General features: G+C 39.7%; 1 protein-coding gene and 1 long non-coding RNA gene across 2 annotated transcripts in view; one reads left to right on the top strand and one right to left on the bottom strand.

Moving 5' to 3' along the window:
* The window catches only part of CD247 (CD247 molecule), a 47,299-nt gene that overhangs the window by 5,803 nt on the left and 17,973 nt on the right, over positions 1-23,523 (top strand).
* On the bottom strand, positions 11,402-23,190 carry LOC139593106 (uncharacterized). Its single transcript, XR_011680202.1, has 4 exons — positions 23,054-23,190; positions 14,812-14,903; positions 14,061-14,156; positions 11,402-12,161 (listed from the first exon to the last, which is right to left on the bottom strand). It is a non-coding gene; the product is annotated as an uncharacterized lncRNA (long non-coding RNA).

The raw sequence follows: 23,523 nt of genomic DNA, 5'->3' as shown, positions 1-23,523 counted from the left end.
TCCAGGAAATTAATGAGGGAATACTAATTTGGGTGGTGTTTTACTTCAAGTAAGCGTACACTGGCCATTGAATAAAGACCTATGTAACTAAAAACCTCTTTTCCTGGTTGTTCATCCAAATTTCATAATGACTTTGTTCCAGACAAGAGCATGGGTGTTTTGCATTCATTTCCCTTAGAGTGTTGCTGTCGTCTGCGTGACAGCCAAACGTGAAATAAACAGAGCCAAATATTTATAAAAACGCTTCCCAGACGCTTAACACATCAGCGTGTTGTAAATTCATTCTAATTCCCTATGGTGTGCATCTCCTCACAAAGCAAACTGAACCTCTGGGGAAACAGAACAGAAAAATCTTCAGGTGCTGACCACTGGATGGGTGGGAGCAAATCAAGGCTCTCTGTGTGAGTATGTGGATTTGGAGCAGGGCTCAAACTAATGAGGTACTTTGTTTTCAAAACATTTGTTTTTAATTAGTTCATGTAAAAATCCAGCTCAAACTAAAATTGAACATCCAGTATTTTACTTCTGAGCAGATCAATCTGAAGGAAGAGTTTGGTATAATCTGACAATGTCACTTTTTAAATACTCTCAGCAAACTCAACTTCCTAATGGTGGACATTGTGCATTTCTAGGTATCAAATGTTCATTTTGTCACTCAGAAATAGCTGAAATTTTTAATTACTCCTTTAAAAATATATATATATATATATAAATTGTATTCCCGAGCTGGGATCCTGCAGCTCATAATTAATACAGCAGAATTTTAAACCTTTGCAAAGAAAAATTCTAGTGCGTATCGTATTATATTGAGTTGTAAAATCAAATTCCTACAACATTTGGTGATTTCTTCAATTGCGTATGAGCAACCTTCAGTCAGTGAACTCCACATCAAGTCATTGGGAGCAAAAATTATTTCTGTTTTTATCCACTCTGTGTTGTTGCTATTTAGGTAGTTTTCCATCCGGCCATGTGAAGCCAGGTCCAGGGAAGAAAGTATTAGTGGAATTTGGATTTCTCTCCCTCTCTTTCTCTCTCTCACAGACCTTTTTCTCTCCATGATGCAGATTTGCACAATGTCATCACTTTGGGCTTTAATGTAAGTAAAGTAATTTCAGCAGCACTTTGTGCACACGTGCAGGTGCATTTCTGGAGATGGCAAAAATAGAATAAGTCCTACAAGTTGGACTATTAATCATCCTCTAAGGGAAGGAAGATGGGATACAGACTGAGAGGAATACCATATTGTTGGTATCTTGTAAAAAATCTCTACCTAAAGACAGTTTCTAAGAAGCAAACAACTAATTCTTGTGAATTACTACAAGAAGAGTTGCTCCGTTCATAAAATGTCATCCATGTAGCAAATTAGTATCTTTGGATAATTTTTGGAAGAATGCTGTTTAAATTCTATGTATTTCTTTCTAACAACTTGCTGCTAATATTCAGGATTCATTTGTTGTTTTATGTTATTTTATGCTTTGTTGCCTAGAGCTAAAATACCTGAGTTAGTGTCCAGAGGGGAACTTATTCTGAAAGTCTAAGTCATTATAGGCTAGAAACTCTTAAGGCAATTTGTAATAAAAATATTTTCAAGAAAAGTATAGGGAGGCAGTGCTGTGTGAAGTAATGCAACTGTACATTTTTGTTTCAAATTTTTAATTTTCATATTTCTCAGGAAATTTTAAAAAATCTTACTATTAATATTTGTTCACACTTAATAGTCTGTTGGAATTTGAAGAGATACAAATGCAACACAACCAAAGTAACCTATGTGATACTTTCCTGGAGGCTTACGCTAGGGAAGGATTTGACTTCATCCTTGTTTGTTACCTGCAAGTTTTTTTCCTGCTTATTTATCAGTCACATCTTCGTTACTAAGGGGCTCCTGGTTCTTTCAGGACGTGTAAATTCTCTGCCTAAATTTTTTCTGAGGGGTTTCTCTGGTGAGTGATGTGGAAGAAGGAAATATTTGCAGGTGGTAATCTCAAAGAGAATTAGTGAAAGCAAATGAGAAAACCTTTCAGAGAAAGGAACGGGAATCACTATACCCCATCACTTGTTGCCGAATTTTTAACTTCTTGAAACTATTGATCTTTTAAATGTAAAGCTGAGCACTCGTGTGTTATGAGCATAACTACAGCCAGTAAGCCAGAGAAGATAAACAAGCTTAACCCATCTGGATTTCAAGCAGAAGGTGAAACACCATTCCAGTTACTTTAAAAAATAAGCTTCTAATATATGCCAGAAAGGCTTTCTAGAATTTACCATCTCAGTCTATGCATCTAAAAAGGAAAGAAAAAATATCTCTAAAATCTCTTGGATAAAATTATTTTAATTATGCTTTCAACAGGACCCATTCTCATTTTTATTGGAGCAGGGAGATGATGGAAGCTTTGCCTCCCCACGGCCCGTGTTCTGGATGAGCAGAGTGGTGCAGGGAGCGCTGATTCCCATGGCACAGAGCTGCATCCTGCTCCATCTGGGTCAGGCACAGAGGGGTGGCCATTCACTGCCGATGAACAGCCGTAAAATGCCCTCCTCTGAAAGCCCAAACCACCGCCCAGTTTGGCAGATGGCCCCTGCTTTCTGCATCAGGCTCAATACAGTTTGCTGACAATCCAAATTTCTTTTTCTCCAGAAAATTATTCCTGATTTCATTGGAAAGAGCACAACATTGTCCGTTGTTTGTGTTTTTGGTTTTTTTTAATGCAGCAAGTTCGCAAGAGAGAATAATTTATTTGAGGCTGTCTTGATGTAATCTAAAGTTCTGATGAAGATTGTTTGTAACTTCAGAATTATGGTCTGCTCCCAAAAGTTTGGAAAGAACTACAGATCTTCAATAATTTTGCTTTTCTTTTTCCAAAGTGGTTTACCTAAAACATAATGAAATAGTCAATGTTGTGCCAACTGGAGTAATTAATTGACTTTTTTTTTAATTTCCACAATGCGATCCATTCTGATCACATCTCCAAGTGTTTCTCCTTGACTCAAATGTTTAAAAACCCCCAAATTCTCTCACAAAATTACTTCTTTCTAGAAGAAGCAGTTTTAATTTATCTTGGTTTGAATTCTCTCCTAAATTTCAGATGTCTCAGTATTAATGTGAACTAGGCAGAAGTATTATTTTCCCTCTCCTATTCATGCAACTAAATTAATCTTGTTTTTCCTAATAATTCAGATGTTATTTCACTACTTGACTCAAAACCGAGCTGCACTACAATGCATTTGTTTCTGCTGTTAGCTATGTCTCTCCTGATGGAAAAGGAGAACTGCTTATTTTCAGGTTTGAGACAACTTTTTTTCTTCTTCTTATAACTCTCTTAAAGAAGTTACGGATATGAACCTTCAGCCCTATCTTGTGGTAACATCTTTTCCAAAGTGTTTTTCTCTGATTTTATCTTCCTCAGCTGCAAAGAAGTAGCTAACAGGTTTGCCCCCTTTCTCTCTTGCTCTTCTTTTTACATCCTGAACCAAATGTTTATGTTAGACATAATGGTTGTAGTAGAACAAATATCAGGTTTAAAACAGAGCTAAAAGGGAAGCAATTTCTGCAAAACTTCAAAATACCTTAACACTTCCCCCATACCACCCCCTTCTATTTTCTATTAGGTTAATCAGAATCCTTCCAAAGTATTTTTGTGAGACACCAAAAAGTCAGTGAGCAATTTGTGTTCTGCATTGGGAAGAGGGAAATGTAGATCCAGTTCTTAATTCTGAATGGTTTGGAGCAGGAACTTGAACGGGGCTCCCACATGCTAAGCCATTTGAGAGACTCTTGATTTTGGTGAGAGATTCTAACGGAGTCCAGAAAAATTCCTTGGTTAATGGGTCATCAGAATTTGCTCCTGATGAGCTTGACAAACCTACTAAAAAATCTCAGCCTCAGCTGTAGTATTTTACAGAATCAGTTTAATCCTTTGCAGTCAATTAACGGGGTATGTGTCTCCTAAGAGTTTTCCCATCCACACTGGCAAAAATTGTTGTGCTCTCTTTAGTGGCATCTCTATTCCAGCACAACCAGGATCACTGAGCAGGTTCCTGTGAGAGAGACTCTGCAAAATGATGCACAGAGGTGGGGCTGTCCCTCATGCCTGGTTATATAAAAATAGTATTATTATGAGGACTGATAGTATATGCTTATATATGGATGGTTCTGCCATTGCTGAAACCACATGAAATTATTGAAGACTGGAAGAGTTAGATGATGGCTAGCAAATCTTAAAGATATGCAGGGGTCTCAGGGATTCAGCAACATGAAATTTGATCAGCAGAGGCAGTCGGAGAAAACCCAGCACATGTGCTGACCTTTCCTGAACAGAAGGATTATCTGGAGGGCTTCAGGTATTTAAAAAGATCTGGCAAGCAGTATCACCTCTAGATGTGCTGTGACTGTAATGTGGGGTTGGTAATTAATTTCTGTCAAACTTTCCCCTTCTAATTAGTTCATGTCAGTTTTTAGTAAGTGCCACTTATTTAAGCATAGCTAATTTACAACTAATTTGGCTATCTTGCTTAGGCAGCTACCCAATGGTGTTAGCAGGAGTTTTGCTTCAGACAAACTGCTGGGCATTTACCCAGCTGCTCAGCCAGGCTTTTGCAGCTCACACAAAGATCTGTGCTGGAGGAAAGGTGCTGTTATCAGATAGCTGGAAACCAATTTAGTGATGTTTTTGTGAGCTGCTGCCACCTCCATAAAGACTGCAGTATATGCCAACCACTTGGGAAGGAGAAAGTTTCTCATTCTGTGCCTTTGGCTTCAGTGGGGTCTTCATCTCTTTTGAAGTTTTAGGGTCACACTATATTTAAACAGGATAGTGTTCAGCCTCATCCATAGTTAGAAGATATCTTATGCACAAGGAAATGAGTGCCTATAAGTAGTTATATTATCTAGCATTTATTTGTCAATTTGCATGTATAAATGATTATACAAAGCAGTTTAATGAGATCTGCAGTTAAAAAAGGTATAATTCCTAAGGCAGTTTTGTTTTGAGGTTTTCATCTTTAACTCCTCATTATCTTGTTTTGTTGTAGTTCTGATTATTTTGAAAGTTTCATCTGGTGCTTTTTAATCCATCTGATTAGGAAGATGGCTATTAAGATACTAAGAAAAATCAATATGAATGAAATGTAACATTTTTAAATCGGGCAGTTTGAACTTTGGAATCTTTTTTGAAGGATTTGTAGATAATTCTGGCAATTCCAATCATCCCCAATGGTCTTTCTCCCCCTAATGAAACAGGGCTGGTTTTAGATAAGGCAAGAAAATAGAAAAATGGGGTTGCAGGTTTTGTACTTGTGGTTGATGATTTACTCTGCAACCTTTAGAAATCCACTGGAATGTGTGTAGGCTTTCCAATAAACTGGAACAATAAATTCCAGCTTAATTCCAGCTAAAATGGGCCATACTTTGGCCTTTTTTGTTAATTGTACATTACTTATCTGATTGTCAATACACAAAAACACTTAGAAAGTGTTAACACACATGGTCCTGAAGACTATATGGTACTTTAGAATTTGATTAATCAACACAGAGGTTTATTTGCCTATTTCATGATGGTGCTTTGAAAGCTGAGATCTATCAAGCATCCTTTGGACTCTCCAGAGCAATGTGCTATATATATAGGAAATTAAATAAGAAAATTATATCTAGGAAATTTAAATAGTGCCTGCATCTAATTTGCTGCTACATTCACACACACAGTAACATGTCCTGCTTACAGGACAGCCCTGAGTTGCCATGGGAAAACAGCAAACTATTTCCATTCCCACTTTTTAAAATGCCTTTGTTATTCAAAACTCAATTGAACTGATGAGAGTAAAAAGTAAAATAAAGATTAAGAAAGTAAAAATTAGTTATGGATGTGCTGTTAGTCTTCCTCAAGTGGGGATAGAGAGAAAAAAATAGTGTCTGTGTGTTATTTCACAGATACAAAGAAGCTGGAGCTCTTTAGGAAATGTGCTTGAGAGCTGAAGAACATTTATTGCTCTCCATACCACACATGCATCTGTCACAGCTCTTAACGTGATGATGTTTAGCCTGGTTGGCAACCAAGTGTTGTTTAGAGACAGCCTTTCTGGGATCACAAAAATACAAACCCAATTATTCTAGCTACCTACTGCTTACTCCTGCAGGAGCATCTGTGCTAAGACCTGACGATTGTAATGTCTAAATATCTCATTTAGGCTAGTTAAAATGTGATATTTTGGTTGGGAGTAGCTCTTGCTGTTGCAGTGGATGTTGAAGCTCGGCTCTCAGCCGCCTGCCTGCCTCCCCCTGCGTGCTGCTTTGCCCCCAGGTAGCCGAGGATTTGCCCTATGCATTAACTATTAACCAGGCATCAAGGCAAGGCCCTCCTTTGGGGATTGGCTGCAGTTTATTTGCTCTGAGTGTGTAGAGCTCTGTTGCCTCAGGCACCAAACAGAGCACCTTGGTCTTGAACTCGCTGGTCTGGGGCTGCTGAGGAGTGCAGTCGCCTGAGGGGAGCTGTATTTCAGCAGAGCTCTTGGTCTGCCTGCTCTGGCTTATCCAGGGTAATACCTGTAACGGGGCTGGGAAAACACTCCACACCTGGCATTTCCCTATTTTCTGTGTCACGAGTGTGAACCAGACAGGCGTGAGTTTGACTGAAAGCTACTTCAGGTTTGGTTTTTTTTTTCCCAAGCCTTTCAGTCTTGGTGTCTTGAGCTGAGAAGGAAAAGTGTGAAATATTTGGTGATAGAGCCCTTAAGCCAAGTGGCACTTTGAATGGAGTTTACATATAATTAGTCAAAACATTGCCTCTTCAACATCTGTATGCAGCATGTAAAAGAACACCCACTTGAGTGTTCGTGCAGGGGATGATTGCTGCCTAAAATACACTGGGGGAGAGAAGATGAAATGAAAATGAGAATACAGGTTATAAAAAAAAAACAAACTACAAACTGATTGCTGAATTACTTCAGGAGGGCCAGAAGAAGGATTCACACTATCCAAATAGCTTTGGCATAGGGCAAAGGGGGTAAGAACTCAAATCCTTACTTGGTACCATCACTGAGTTTATGGAATGGACTTTTTTAGGTTGGCTCTAGGAGCCAAAGTTTGCCAGGGAAACCTTCCTCAGTCCTAATTTGTTCTAATTTACGCATTTGAGAGGTGCATAAGAAGAGCAATGTTTGTTCAATCCCACTAAAGGCATATTTATGTTAATTTAATGGTTAAATTCACATGTGCTCTTTGGTGTATCAGCATGAAAATGTGTTCCATGTCTATTATCAAAACCATTTGTAAATGTAGATTTCACGAGGATCAAAGATGATCTTTGGTGTTTAGTTTGTTTACTGCAGCCTGCAGACGTATTAAAATTACAAAATCTATTGATCACCTTTCATCTTTTATCAGATAAACAGCAGTTTCCTGTAAGTGAAATTCTGCTATTAGATACATGCAGCCCAAGGTGGAGGGAATAATATTTTCTCAGCAGGTATCAGGAATAATGGAATATTTCTTTTTTTTAAGCTTTGCATTACTGTTTCAAAGGCAGTGAGGGCTATTGCTGCTGGAACCTCCTCGGTTTTTCTCCTACTTCTTTCCTTTTTACTGCCTGGATTTTGTGCTCTGTAATCAAATGGTGTGGGTGTGTCTTCCTAGTTATTTACCTCCCTGCCATCTAAGATTTATTATCATTTCTGTAATCGTAAATGGTTTGAAAAAATGCAAACAGAACTTGAGAAATCCAGAAATGTGAATTCATTAATATCTTTTTAACTTTGATTCTATTTGTCTTTGACCATACTACGTGTATATCCCTGGATGTTCTCCTAGACACACGTTTCCTGTATTAAAAAAAAAAAGGCTCTGTGTGTGTGCCTGTCATCTTGTCGTCTTTTAGAATTACATTATTGGAACTTTAGGGCTGGCAAATTTCCTGTCTTTAAAATACTAAATTTGTTGAATGACAGGAGTAACACCTTTGATATTATTTGAGAGATGTATAACCTCCCTGCTGCAAGAAAGATTTGGTTAAAACTCCTGCTGCTTCAAGAGAATTTAAAACTGTGAGCGGAAAAGGAATAGTACAGATCCTTTTGATGGAATTGTGAGACACAAGTTGTTTTTTTTTCCCCCCCTGTATAATCCTTTCATATAGAGGGTCTCTGAACTGTCAGGAGTGCGGGAAGATCAATGGTTGTTGCAACTAAGTTTAAAGAAAGGACTTTACAGCAGCTTTCTTGCTTGGGTTCATCAAACAATGATGGACATGAATATGTTTAATTCCTGAATTTTTGTTGCTGATGACCTTCTTAGCCAGCTTACCTATGAACATAATGCAGTTCTGTGACATGTAGGTTCTAAAATTTACATCAAGCCCCAGTTTTCTGAATAACAGGTCTGAAGCTTCTGGTGTGGCAGTAACTGCCTGTGCAGTTACCATTAAATACAGACAGCTTGCCTGTTGAACTCAAAATTTAAGAAATAACATAATGTTTTATTTAGATTCTTCTTCAATCAAATGTCTGAGTTCATGACAGGAGATACCTGGAGAGCTGATCATATCCATGGCAGTTCTGTCAGCTCCAGAAAGGTATTGATGGCTTGTTCTCTTAGGGGAGAAATAAGTCAGGAGAGCAAACCATTAAACCAGCACCCTACATCTTGGTGGCTGTGTGTATGAGAATGAGACATACTGGAGTGCAAGAAGAAAACAAGTCTAGGTGTCTGTGCCCTCTCATAAGGGAAGAGTAGGGGTGATGCTCTGCTATAAGGAAATACACATTTGCTGTGTCTTTTTTGGTCAGAGAGGCTTGCTCATGTTGTTTATCTCAAGGTGTAAGTCATTGTTGTGGTCACATTCCCTCTTCTCCAAGAGAGCCACTGCTGGTGGGTGGGGTGTGTGGACTCATGGAAGGACAGAGGCCTCAGTGCCCTGTTCAATATGTGAGATGTCACCTCCATGCCCAGCATTGTGCATGAAAAAGTAGCTGTGTGAGTGCTGAAGGTAGTCTAGGTTGGCTACACCAGACTTTTGGCCCTTATCAGCACCTCAGCAGGTGGGCAGTGTTGCAGTATGAATGGAACATCTTTTAAAAGCATCACCACAAATGGACTCTTGTGAAAGCAGAGAGAGAAGAAGCCATGGTGCAAATATGTCAAGCTATGTTAAAATTAGCTTCTTGGTAGTTGACATTACAGTGAGTCTAACACGTTTGGTCTTGCAAGGCAGACAGGACTGTGATTTGTGTCTTTACCTCATCCCTGAATTATGTGATAGCCTTTGGTTTTGGCTGGGCTGTAACGTGATTTGGGAATGTGGCTTGACACCATCTATGCTGCAGAATAAATGATGTTCCCAGCATGTCTGAGCAATTATCCTCCTGCACTGAAGACTATTTTTAATCTTTTAATGGATCGGCACTTGCTACTCATCTCATTGCTTTCATTAATCTAAGGATTCCTTAGGAATTGGAAGTATTTCAATAATACCCATAATAGGTCCTCACCTTCCTCTCCTGAAGTAGTATGGTCTTGTAATTTCTATTCTAATGGGGTAAATCAAAGTGCAGAATGGTTAATTGTTTTTCAGAAAGTCTCTGTCAAAGTCAGCAACAGAACTCCCACTTGCTTTATCCATTAAATAACCATATTTAATCTTTCCATGCTTGAATTTGTGGTGAACTAATAGAATGGAAAACCAGACTAGAGCAGGAAAGAAACTTTTTATGTAAAAGTGTATCTCAGGAGCTTCGCTCATGAGCTTTCAGCTAAAGCAAGGGGAAGTTGTTTCATGTTGCTGGTTCTGCACAAAAACTGCTATATAAGTAGAAAGTCATATTAAGATAAGAAAAGTATCTCCACACAAGCTGTTGCAGCAAGAATGAAAAGGAATGGAAGATAAATGCAGTGCTGAAGCATAAATGTAGTAGGTGAGTTGTAAGATACTCTGCATACCTTTACAACCACCAAATTGGAAGAAATTTTTAAATGATCAACCAAAGCCAACCTGATTGACAGCACTTAGATATATCTAAGTGTCATGTCCAGCATGGAAAAGCCCAGACATAGTAGTATGACACAGAATATGATTAAAATCCATTTGGTGACTCATAAGAGGATGTTGGGGATGCTGAAATTTTACTAAATAGTAGAGTCCAAAAGGACATGTGCAAAGATAAGGAGTAAATGAGATACTTCAGTGAGAAAAGGCATTGGAAAAGCCTTAACTGATATTAGATACAAGGTTTGAGTGTGGTTGTTAATGTGGTACTCTCTCTGATACTATCCCTGTTACTGGCAATGCTAAAGATATGCTGAAAACCACAAGGCAGCAGGATTTAACTTAAGCAACCATCTGTTGGATAGAAACAGTGAAGCTGGCTTTACCTTGGAGGAGCTGGACATCAGCAGCTGACATTTGAAGGGGATTAAGATGAAAATAACTTCCAAAAAAACCGCCATGGATGTGTTGTTCTGCAGTGAGCTGGCAGAAGGGTGTTATGGCCAGGAGGGAAATCTTGCTATGAGTCTGTTTTTCTCTTGAAAAGGCAATACTGCAACTGTTGCATTAAATTAGAGGCTTCCGTGGAGAAAGTGGATCCTTCAACCTTCTTGATTCTGTTTCTTATTTCTAGCAACATGTAAATAGAGAAGTATTTTGTTGTTTCCAAGCAAAATACGCATGGAAAGCAGGAATAAAGTCTTGAGTTCCCAGGGGATTGCTGTGAGACTGGATTGTGTGTCTGCATTAACCCAGATGTCTGTCCTAGGATTACTGCTGGGTAGCCAACCCTCAGGTGGGCTGCTACTGATCTTAGCAGAGCAGCAGCATGATGAACATTTGACTGCCTCAAAATGCTGGCATCTGTAACTGGAAAGGTTTCTAAATTTAAAACAGCAGGGGTTTTCCAAGGTGTTGAAAGGAATGGGGAGAGTAGGTGGCAGAAGAGCCATCATAAATTTTCTTCAGATACAGAGGCTGAAAATGTTTTGAAGTCTTCCCCTTCGGGCTTGCCTTAAGTTGAGGACCAGAATCAGAGGGGCTTTCAGGAAAGCCATGTGTGGGTGTAGAAAATGAAACCATGGTAAGGCTACGGTCTTCAAATTAATACAGAGAATAAGTTCAATAATGTCACAGGGCCTGAGGTTGTGATATTCATTTTCCTCTTGTACAGGAAAACCACGGTGCCTCTCACAGTGCTGGCTGTCACTTGATGCTGGCACATGCCTTTCCCATTTGTGGTCCTTTTGGATCCAGGACTGTCGCTGATTTGCCACATGAATGTCAAATGGTCATTGCCTGTTTCTGTGCCATACCCCTTTGGTACTTGTTCACTTGGGTTCTGATTGTGTTGCACCTCGGAGTGTATTAAATAATGCATTAATTGAAACTAGGGTTAACTAGAAACACAAGTCTTTGCAGGGCTGAGGCACATGCAGCCTTTTGAGGCCAGCTGCTCTATTTAAGCAGGTGCATGTGTAACACCATAAACAGTATCATCTAAAACTGCAGTGATTGATGGCTGGGCCTCCAGACTATTTAATGATTTACAATGGCAATCAACCCTTGCTGTTATCGTTTTATGGGCACTGAACATTCATCAATGAGAAATACAAGCCTTACAGCAAGGCAGGTTGCTGTTGGGAGTTTCACGTGGAGGTCAACTGGATAGCTGAGTACCTCTGTCAAAAGCCTCCGGGTAATTTAAACTAAGAGCTTTGCGGGTTTGGTTTGGGTTTTTTGTTCAAAATTTTCCATCAGTCTCCAGAGACAGTGCTGTTTTCTCACAAGAGCATCTTAAAGGCTGCATGTCTTCCACTGCTGACTTGTTTAGGGTCAGAGAGTTGCTTCAACACGAGACAGTGACTCCTTTTGTTTTCAGTGTTTTTGCACGCTCCTTCTGAAATGCGCAAGTGCCGAGCTGCTTTCCCCTCAACTCAGCAGAAAACTCAGCTAGCACTGCTGATCTCTGTGACAGAGCAACGGGTGACAAACTGCCTTGTCATTTCAATCAAAGCCACCCACACTTGTCATTAGGTTTATCCAGGGTTAAACTGTTCATTACGTGCCAGCCCGGCTGCCAGGGGTGGCTGTTTTTCTTAATCTTCTGTCATAACTGTTGTAGGTCAGAGGCGGGGATGGAGGCACCTGCTGGCTCAAGTGACAGCTTTATTCTGGGAGCTGCAGACTCAGCTGAAAGAGAAAACAAATGGGGACACAAATTAGTAGGCCTGCAGTTCACAGGGATAATGTGTTTTGTCAAATTAAGAGTTTGTTTAAATGAAATTATACAGCAGTACTCATCTCCTTCTACTTCCCGTATACCCTAATTTTAGACTTGTCTGGAAATTTTGATTTTCTTTTGTATATCCTTCTCTCACATGAAACTGCTTTTTAGTATTGCTGGGGTTTTGTTTTCTTCTATATTTTTTGTTTGTTTGTTTTTTGTTAAGAGTCCTTGATGCTTTAATTGGCATATATTCAACAAAATTTGTTATGAATTCGTATTCCAGGTTTTTGGTTAAAAAAGGCAAACATATAAGAAGAGGTGATATGGACTCAGCAAATGTAACCTGTTTCACTACTGGAACAGTTTTACTGGAGCAGTATAACTCCAAATATATTTTATTTTTGTTTCTGTCATGTTATATCTCTGGATGATAAACTTCTTTTTGTTCATCTCGGCCCTGTAGTATTAGGGCAATACTGTTCAGTGCCTTATTGCTCAGAAGTGTGAATCTTGCTTCAAGTCTGACCCTGGCAGGCTTTGCCAACCACTTACTACAGCTAAGTGGAAATAAAGAGTATTTTTAAATTTTTCATTATGTACTGTGCTATTATTTGTCAAAAGCCAACCTGGACTCCTGGGAGACAGTTACTCCCTGAATAGCTAAGGGAAAATAGAATAATTACATTTAGATTTATTTTTCTCCCAGCCAGGAAAATTTTTTGGATTTATTTTTTCCCAGGAAAGAAAATGTCTGCATTTTGTCTGAGTTATTTTGAGTAAATATTCTATGATAGATTTTTTTATACGATAACATTTACAGGTGTATTTTACAGGTGTATTAAACTTTTGATTTCATTTTCATAGTATGTTCAAGTACTGGGAATAGTACATGTGTATTTTTTTATAACTTAAACTACCTGAATTCTGGCAATATTACAACTATTCATTGCTACTGGATAACTTTAAATGACCCAAATATCCTAAGCAATTTCAGTAACTCAAGCTTTAAACCAATATAACCTACTATAGCCTGTTTTCTTATATCCTCCTGGTTTAGTCAACCCAATATAGATAAAGAAGCATTTAAGATAAATATATATAATTATGTGTTACATCTATTTTACATTATTTTTAATACAGCATTGATATATAAAATACCTCAATATGCTGCATGCTAAAAATAAGTGTATTCTAATAATGCTGAGGCTTTCCAAGAGAATATACAGCTTGTGTCTCAAGCTGGGCTCTGGGGCAAGACTTTATTACTATGGCCATTAAAATAAGGAGGTTTTTTCATACAGAAAAGCAACATCAGTCATCTGACCTGCATCTTTCCCCCAGCACTCTGAACAAAAGGGATTTTATCAGCGGAGTTTCTCTCTGCTGGCTAAAATGCTGCAAAAGTAGACTGGGATAGTTTTTAGGAACTTCCTAAAAATTTTTCAGTCAAGTACCTGATTTGTTCAGGTCCTTTGTGGATAAGGCAGAGCAGGTGAATTTTTTTGGCCTGACACAGTGAGGGACACAGACCTAGACCTTCCATTTGGGATAGATAAGTGGGACCTCAAAACTTGCGCAGAGTCAGCCCTCTGCTGTTACCTTGGATTATGTGGCTGCAGATGGTTTGAGTTTGGTTGGAATTTTTTACTGGGTGATTTAAAATTGGAGCTGTGGGATGCATGTGGAGTGGGGAGAAAGGGTAAGATTAAAAGGAGGGGAGGAGAGAACGAGGCAAATGTTCTGGCAGGGTTAGGCTTCTTGCAGAGACAGCCGAGGTGAGAACAAAAGGGGAAGCATCAGAGGGTAAGCAGCAAAGCATAGGGTTAAGGGGGAATTGTAGGGATGATAGCCCAGTAACTTACCTTTATATCATCCTTTTCATGTTAGAAATGATCCTGGGAAGCCAAGCTGTGGTTCAGAGGCAAGATGAGATTCAAACACTGCTTTGATGGTGACCCCTAAGGCAAAGGTAGAAATGACCTTCCTAAAGTTTTGCTTACACAGATGAGGATGAGCACAGAATCCCAGAGAGAGCTCTGGATTTATCTCATGAGGGTTGTGGGGTTGAATCTCATACAGCATTAAGCTGTGATAGTGGTACCTTCCTTGCAGGTGAGCACATAGGTTTGGATAAAGATATATGCTGGCCATCAGAACTGTCCACACCAGAGTTTGTATTCCTACCTTTCAACACTTTGTGCTCAGGTATTTCAGTTATTCATTGTTTGCACATAAGGTAATCCTTACTGTTCCTCCACTGGCTGGTAAAATTAGGATTGAACCATTACAGGGTCAGTTCTGTGCATGATACAAAACCAGCAAATCTGCTGCTAATTCCCCAGGAACAAGAAGAGCAGGGATCAGTTACAAATCTGTTCATGCTGCACCTCAATGGACTAAAATGTTTCAGGAGAAATTCTTTGGGAAATACACAAGAGAGGAATGTAGAAAGAAAGGTAAAATGCAAAGTAGCTTTTCAAAAGATTATGAGGATAACTAAACTGATTACTCTGTAAAATGTTATTAATTATCTCCACAAAGGAATGGATGATGGATTTATCTGAATCATTTCTCCTGGTGCTACACAGAACAGAGAGGTGGGAGGTATCGTACCTGATGGAATATTGGTCCTGTCGATATTGTAATATTGGTCCAGTATGATGGGCAGGTGAAAATTTGGGTCTGAAGAGATGATTATTGAGGATCTGTAAGAATTGATATGGATATTACTATTTAATATCATGCTTAACAACAATGGCAGAGAAATATAGGAGTATATGAATAAAACTTTTAGATGACACAGGCTAGGAACATGTCTTCAACACAGAAGCAGTCTGCAATATCAGACTGAATTTCATGGACGTATGATAGACATGCAATAACTCATTCAATGTGTACCATTTATCTTTGTTTTAAAAATTCCAGAATATGACCACCTTATTTCCCTGCAGATTGTCTTTAGAGCTTACCAAACAGTGGTAAACTGCTTGGCTCATGGGTTCCCTTCCATCCTGTCAGAAGTACAAGGATGTAAGTTGGTATCTGACGTTCTGCCAAAGTTTGCACCAGCTTTAATGATGTTAGAATTCACTGACTGCTGTGTGAATGACATAATTCTTAAACCTCTTTTTTAAATTGAATACAAGTATTGCAGTGCTTTGTCTCCTTAGCTATGTTTTACTCAATAATGAGGAATCAGATCAGTGTAATTCAGATACGTAAAAAATCTCATGTTTGCTGCTGTGCTGCCTTCTGCCTCAGCAAACAAGAGGAGATCACTGTTTCCTCTTTAAAACAAAAACAGACAAGTGTGTTGTAGTGTTTCCCCCACTTGAAGCCTGTTGCCAGTTTAACCTGGATTTCCGTGCCCTGCTCAGTGTTTCCCCTCGTGATTTTTATTGGGTGTATCACACATGCATTTACCTTCAATGTGTTTCAGTGCCTATCAAAAGAAGCTCAAATATTAAATACTTAAAAGAAGTATCAAATATTAAATACTTAATTGTCATTAATATATCAACATTGGATCCTGTTCCTTGAGTATACTGTGAAATTTGGAAGGAGCAGGATGAGAATCTTAGTCTAATCCAATTTTTTTTTCTGTATTTTTAGTCAGTGCTGAAAGCATAACAAGTTTGCAGAAATGTGGCTCTTGGAAGGAAGGTGGGAAACCAAAAATGGTGGCTTGGCTTTTTTGAAAGTATCCAAAATGGGCATTCATCCCTGCCTTGTTGCATAACTAAACAGTCCCATGAAACATTTGCTCAGTTCTGTCTGTTACAGAACTGCCAATGTGTCATATTTTTCTCAAGTATCATGTTGCTTTTGTTTTCATTTACTTTTGAATGCAAACTAATTATTTATCGAACCCTGGCTTTTTTTTTTTTTTTTAAGCATGTAGGGTTGGCAGTTCAGTGCCTCTGCTGTTTCCACCACATCCTATCGAAATTTGCTGTTACCTTTTCAGTAGTCATGTGCTTGCTTGCCTCTAGACGTTTCTCTCTGTCCTTCTGTGGCTGGCCCAGGAGCCCTTGCTGTGTTTGTAGCTTTGGGAATTGCTGAATGCTTCTCAGTGGTCTGTCTCAAATTTTTGCTCTCGCTGCACCTCATGGATATCGGTCTGGAATTTGCAGATGTGGAGATGAACTGGAGAGGTTTCTGCAGTGCGAAGGGGTGTAGTGGCAAGGAGGTGGACTTGGGTGGGAGAAGGTTCTGTAAACTCCACCAGGAGTCAGAGCATCCCCCAGCTGTGACTCTGGGGCACAGCTGGAAAATCATCCTGGCACTGTGGGGACTGAAACAAGCAGCAGAAAACCCCATGGACAGTCAGAAAGACGATGACTTCTGTGAACTGGGGCATTTCCGTGGGTGAGGCTGCCTCCCGTGGGGTCACCTCTTATCGTAAACAGCAGCAAGCAGCTGGGCTGGGGCTTGCCCAGCAGAGCTGAGCCACACACAGCTCACTGCTGACTTTGTGCTGAACCACCTGGGTCCAATTGCACTCTGGGGGTCCTGTGCCACCCACCCTTTGGGGTTGCAGGCTGGGGGTATGGGTCTGTGCAATGGAGATGAAGGGGGGAAATATCCCAGAGGTGATCCTGGGGCACTAAAAAAGGGAATTTTTAAAATAAACGGGGTTTTGCCATTCAGTTGTTGAATTTTCTCCATCTGAAATGGTGTAGACTAAAGTAAAATTCAGGATACTACAAAGTTTCTTGTACAATTGTAGTAAATTAAATAGATAAATTATGACTTTTCAATACAGCACAGCAAAGAGACATTACTAAATCATACCAGAATTTAGATTCCAAAACAGAGAGACTTAAAAACTCTTTTCCAGAGTCAAGTGGAAAACTTTTATCTGTTTAATTGTGCATTTTTAAAAGAGTTTTCTTATAACAACCAGAAGATCTTTTGATTTAGAAAAGATGTATTGTTTGATATTTAAAAACAAGACCTCATGAGAATTAAAAATGAAATTTCGCATGGAAGCGTACATGGTTTTATCTTTCCTTTGATATTTTAGAAAAGCAACCCCAAAAATTCAAAGTTTCCATTTTTCAGAAAGAAAACACTTGCAAATTGTAGTATCATCCAAAGAGGTGCTCTGAACATTATGGGCCTTTCTGCAAAGACAGAGCATTCCTTCTTTTTTAATATTACGATGGATGCAAGTCAGCAGCATGAAGTATTAAAATTGCATTTTTGCCACTCTTCAGTGCCACAAGATCTTCTTTCTTTAGAAGAAAACCAACAGGAATGTTTGCAATGAGAGCACCATTTTTACTTGTATCAAATTGATAAGCGTAACTTGAACTTTTTGGCATGCTAACTCAGCTAACAGTCTGGGGCACCAGAAGATATGAATTTCCATCACTGGACTGTCTTTGAGCACACATACCATTTTCTGCACTGGGACAAAAATAAATCGAGCTTTTCAGCTTTTTTAGGTGAATTATCAGGTTCATCTCAAGGTTGAAAAGGATGTTCAAGCAGGCAATTAACCTACCAGTTGAAGTTAAAGCTTTGGTTTGCTGCTTTGAGGCGGATGTAATCTGGGCCCTGGGCAGTTACTTCTCCTTTAGCACAAATGAACACGTCAAGCATGAAATTTAATGTGTTCTTACTTTTGCAAAGAAAAATGTTCTTGTAACGTGGTCTAAATACCAAATGCAACATAATATGTGCTCACAATTGAAGACTTTATGGTCAAAAGCAAGTGAGAAATAATGTGTTGATTTTTTAAAAATACTATTATTTTGAAGTCCTTTCTCTCTTTGTTAACAACGTAGTCCTTTTTATTACAAACATTAACAGGCTCTACTTAATGTAGTTTGTGTACTTTATCATCTTGCTTTCTGGTGCCCTGTAACTTTTGGGATTTGAGGCTCTGCTATCTTTTAGGCTCTCCTAGTGCAGTATTTTGAAGGAGACAAGCAACATGCTCTTCCACAGACTTTTCTTTAAGCTTACTGATTAACTATTTAGCTTCTGTGACTGGTGGCTGGGCTTTGACAAGTACCCAGTAGCTAGGAACACTGTAAATAAAGAGAGAATGAAGCAAACATCTGATTTTTGTCCATGCAGTTAAGGACACTGTAAGCACATTGTAAAGCACCACACAAACTCCCCAATAACCTGAGATACCTTGTGCTGCATTCATTTATTACCCTGATTTTTTTAACCTCCAAAGACTACATCCCTGACCTGTCATTAATTTCTCATCTGTCTCAAAAAAATGATAATTTTTCTTCAAACCTCAGCTGCTGGGGTTCATGTGGTTGACCAGGTCTTTAGGGATTTTTCTTCAAAAAATAAATATACCCCTTTCTTAACTTCTCAATGATAGAAAAATGTGGAAATGTTTATGGCAAAGAACCTGATTAGAAAGAAATCAGAGGATGCAGCTCTTTTGTCATGATCTTGGGATGTGAGGTGTGAATGAATGTAGTCTGCAGCCTTTTTGATTGCCTGTGATAACAGATGTCCCAGATAATAGATAGTTGAAATAGATGATAGTGACTTAGGCAGAGCTGGCACGTGGATGTCATTCCTAGCAAGTGCATGTAGTTTTGAGCTTCAGCACTGTCCATGATGTAGTTGAGTTGGCACCTTATGAGTGCTGGCAAAACCCAGGCTGTATGCAGGAAAACATCACACTCCATCCAGAAAAACAGATTTTGGCCAGGGAGAACAGGCCTGTCTCTCTTTGTAGGATGTATCCTTGCTGTGCCTGGGGCATCAGCTGTTCCCTGGCTATACCAGTGTGTTCAGGGATGCTTCCTGAGATGAAGTGGGGCTTGCCCACTGGAAGGGCTGTTTACCACTAGCAAGAACAGGACAGAAAATGCTGAACAGACGAAATGCTTTAATTTTCCACTGTTTTGTCAGTGTTGTTTAGGTCTCTTCTTTTAAATAGAGGAGTAAAATTATAAATGAATCTGTAGTTCCTCTCTGCTTGAGTGGAAAATATGTTATTGTCTGTTTTTATGAATCCATTTGAAGCTGCTTACTCTTCTTTTCCACAGACAGAAGAAATGGCTGGGGTGAGTGCATGTAGATATAGGAACACATATAAAAATACATGTGAGGATTATGTGGTGTATCCATGAATATATGTACATACACCCTTGGTCTGTGGTATTGCACCTATGTTTATGTGGAAGGGAAAGACAGTGAGCATGTTCCACCTGAGAGAAAATGGCAATGGATGAACCCAAAAATTTGAGGTGCTCACTTAAACTGAAGAGCATCACTGATTTAGCCAAGTCCTGTAGCTCTGGAAGGTGGCAGGAAGGGAATCCTGTTATATCTCTGTATTTCTTTCAGTGTATCTGTCACTGGCTTATCGATAGTCACTTCAGAAGGAGAATGCTCTGAAGCTACATAAATGCAAAATAATGGGGCAAAGGCAATACCAGCGTTGTCAAATTGAAGATGTTTATCGAAAGTTCAGTATAGATTTTTATTTTGATTATTCCAACTCCAGCACGTGTTTGGAATGAAGGAGCGAAATGTTCTTGAATAAGAAGAAAGCCTTCAAATACAGATATTTTTATGCTTTTGCATCTCTGCTGGTACTTTGTGATTACCTAGAATTTGTATTTCTTATACTAGAAAGATATAGCCTAACCTCATAAGACTTGGGTTTAAACTTCTGAATGACAAACTGTTTTGTTGCTTGCTCACAGGAGCCAATACGGTATATTCCGGAGAGCACAAACAGGGCTTTTTTTGGCCTTTGTCATAATAAATTGACTTGTTTTTCCCTAAATCTATAAAGTCAGTTATTCAGATTGAAACTTTCCAGTTGCTCATTATGAAGGAGTGGGAGTCGGCAAGATATATTCAGAAAATTCATGCTGCAATTCATGGTCCTGTGCATAAAAGAGGAGAGTTTGTGTATCAGTGGTTATTCCATATGGATGTGAATTTGGTTTTGTGTCTGGCAGTTTTGAATCCAGAGTCAAAGCTGTTTTCTGGAAAAAAAAAAAAAAGAAAAAAAAAAGGTATTTTGCCTTTTGCCTTTTAAGAAAAATGGAAGAAGGAAAAACAAGTTGTCACCTTCCCTTTCTGCCTTAGCCTGTCTGGCAGCATTTGGACTCACACTGCCTGCCCTATTGCAGCCTTAGTCTGGCACTACAACACAAGATCATTAGGTGTTGTCTTTTTCTTTTTTATCCAAGCTCCCAGGATATGCTGAGAGCCAAATTTTCCAGCTCAGGCAGCAGAGGTGCAGGACATTCTGTGTTGAGGCATTGGGTCCTCTCTGCTGAGCTCTGCAGGCATGTCCCATTTCATGGGTGAACGCAGTAACTCCCACAAAGACAGTCATGTTTTGAAAACAAACAAACAACCTTTTCCACCACCCTTTAACTTAAAGAAAAAAAAGTGTTGCTGTGTAAGATGGTGTCATACACGTATTGCCTGGAGGGTGTTGTCAAAAGGGCTTTCTTTGGAGCCAGGTACTTCAAAGGAAAAGCAGTCCCTGCTCATGCTGCGTAGTGGGGTTGGTGTGATGCCTCTTTGGTGGGTTGGAAGCCTGTGCAGTCTTTCTGCAGGGTCTGCCACGGAACAGAGCTGGGACACTGATCCCAGATGTTGCTGCTGCTTCTTGAAACCTGTCCCCAGGGCTGCTCACGTGTTTCTCAGAGGATTGCTTGCTTAAGGTCCCAAGTTTGGGAAAACAATACCTGTGACCCAGACTTAAGGTGCTGCTCTTTTTTTGTTCATTTGGTTGGTTTTTTTAAATTCCTGCTGCAAAAGAGAGGCTGAAGAGCCCTGAAATTATAAAGCCTGCTCCTACCCTTACTTTACTTTGAGGTAACAATTTCTATCTGAGTTAGAGGAGTTTTCAGCTGCTCTGAGCAAGTGCTTTCCCAGCCACACCTGGCGCTGGCTGTCTGAGCTGAGGAGAGTCTCAGATGTGTTTTTGCCGGGGCGGTGTGTGGGGGGTAGATCCGTATCTGCCGAAGGGAAGCGTCACGTCGCGCTTTGAGGTTTGAGGGGGCCAGGGTGTGCATGAGCGAGGGACCAGGAGCTTGGCTTTGTTGCCACAGTTTATAAGTGAAAGGGACTCCGTGGGCATGGATCTTGTGGTTGCTGTCAGGCAGGCGAGCATGGCCCCCAAGAGTGTTTCAGTAGGGGAACAAATCTGTGTGAAGTGTTCAAGCCATTTCATAATCAGCTTTGTAGCCAGATCTTCAAAATACTCAAAGGTCTCCCAGAAATCAGCTGTTTTGAACAAGGAAGAAAGGTTGAAGGAAAGGAATAGGAAAAAAATAAACACAATTAGTGATGTTAACCTGACTGAAGAGACAAAAAGGATGGAGATTTCTGACAGAAGAAGCCAGCCTGTGTTGTGGCAATGGGGCCCAGAGCCAGCTTGTGCAGTGCTGGAGTGGAGCACACAGGGAGAAGGCTTCCTCCTCCACAGAGCCCATGTCCTGCCCCTTGGCAGGCCAGAATAAACCAGAAAAATCACAGGTGATCTGCTGGGCAAACAGCTCCTGAGCAGTTCCTGAAATGGCCTGGCTGGTTTTGTGCAGCTGCTCTGTCGTAAATGATGGGGGATTTTCTGGGGCTGCACCAGGATGTAGCAGCAAGGTGTTGGAGCAAGAAAATGCATTTGTTTTTCTGAGTGTGGCATCAAGCCCTGATTTGTATGGTCCATGCTGAAACACAGCCCTGATCTTTTCTGATCAAAGTACTGCACATCCAGAATATAAGAGTGAGGCAAAGGTAAGTCATGTGGTACCTCTGGTATGGTCTGTACAAAGAGGAGTGCATCATTAACAAAACCTGATCAAAGGACAATTAGTGGTCAGGAGGGAAAGCTGTAACACAGAGGTGAGCCAGTTGGGTAGGTGTAAGAAATGTGATTTATCTGTCTGCAAAGGATAATAAAGCAGTCATTCTCTCCTTAACTATGGCTATAAAGCTATTATTAAAACCAGCCTGGAGAGTGTCTGGTGTGCAATGCCCAGGGGGGCAGCAAACATAAAAGAGTGTCCTTGGCTGATGTCATGGCTCTGGGTTTTCTGCTCCTCCTGAACTTTCCTGACAAGCATTGAGAACACCATTACACTGCAAGTACTTGTTTGTGCTCTAAGTCCTGTTTTGTCTAACTTTTTACAGCACAGAGTGGTTTTACAAATAGGACAGCAAAGAACACTCTGATAACTATAGAAAATAATTTGATGACATCACTTTGTTTTCTGTCGTTTCCCACCATTAAGATTGTCTGCATAAAATGCACTTTCTTGGCCTTTTGACAAGTACTCAGAAAGTTTGTGCAGCAGTTGTTTGAGTGGGATCGTTTGAATTCAACATCTTATAATCATCTCCATGCTTGTGCTCTAGATTTTGATTCCTACGTGACCTAATAAGGTTAAAACGGATATTCTAAAATAAAGCCAGACATAGTTTTGCAGAAACTGCTGGGGTTCTCTTTTGACCTAGCGGAGCATTCGTAAATTGAGGAACTTGGACAAAAACAACTGGGAATGTAATGCTAAATTCTCTGTAATATTGCAATCAGCAAGTGGAACTGGCTTTTTCACTTTTACACTTCTGGTCAGTAATAAAAATAAAGTACGAGTCTTGACTGAAGACAAGGATATCAATTTTGCTTCTTCAGTTGTAAAGTGAGTAGTCATTGAGCAAAATGACTATGCATTATTTCCATAAAAATGCTGGCGCCATCAGATTCCACCACAACAGAGTAAGCACAAAACATTTCTGTGGAAATCAGTAGTGAGTAGGGTTTCTGGGAGTCAAGAGTTCACAAGTTGATACAGATCTGTTAATAACATTATTTAGAGTTTTTGTTATTGATTTCAGCACTGCTGCATACCTTTCTGGATGGCAAAATTTAAGCTGTCCATCTGCCAGTAGAGCTTGATCTTTCTGAGTTTGCAGATGTTTCTGATTGGAAGCAAGTCTGTATGCAAACAGACAAATGTACCCTCTTCACTCCAACTGCAGTATTCTGCTAAGAGAAATTCAAATGGCAGAGTTTATTTTGTTTTTAAAACATGCCTTACTGACACTTCCCAAAAAACTGAAAGTACAGCTAATTTTGAAATATGATTTTTTAAAAATCTTAATTATACAGGTGTGACTTGAATTACAAATTGGTTGTGCAGGAATTCTAACTGTGCCCAATATCTGATATCGGGTTATTCTGCAGACAGCATAACCAGCTGCTGAATTTAATCTCTTAAAAGCTGCAGAAATTCTAATCTCTGAACAGCCCACCAGGAGGTATTTCTGTGTCCCAGTCAGCTGAGAATTTTAAGTGAAGCAGTATGTTCAGTTTTATAC

Source organism: Agelaius tricolor, unplaced genomic scaffold (assembly GCF_023055355.1).
Source record: "Agelaius tricolor isolate 1412-34295 unplaced genomic scaffold, bAgeTri1.0.p SCAF_9, whole genome shotgun sequence".
Lineage (NCBI taxonomy): Eukaryota > Metazoa > Chordata > Aves > Passeriformes > Icteridae > Agelaius > Agelaius tricolor.
Note: the sequence above shows the minus strand (reverse complement) of the source record. Positions and strands in the feature narration are given on the sequence as shown.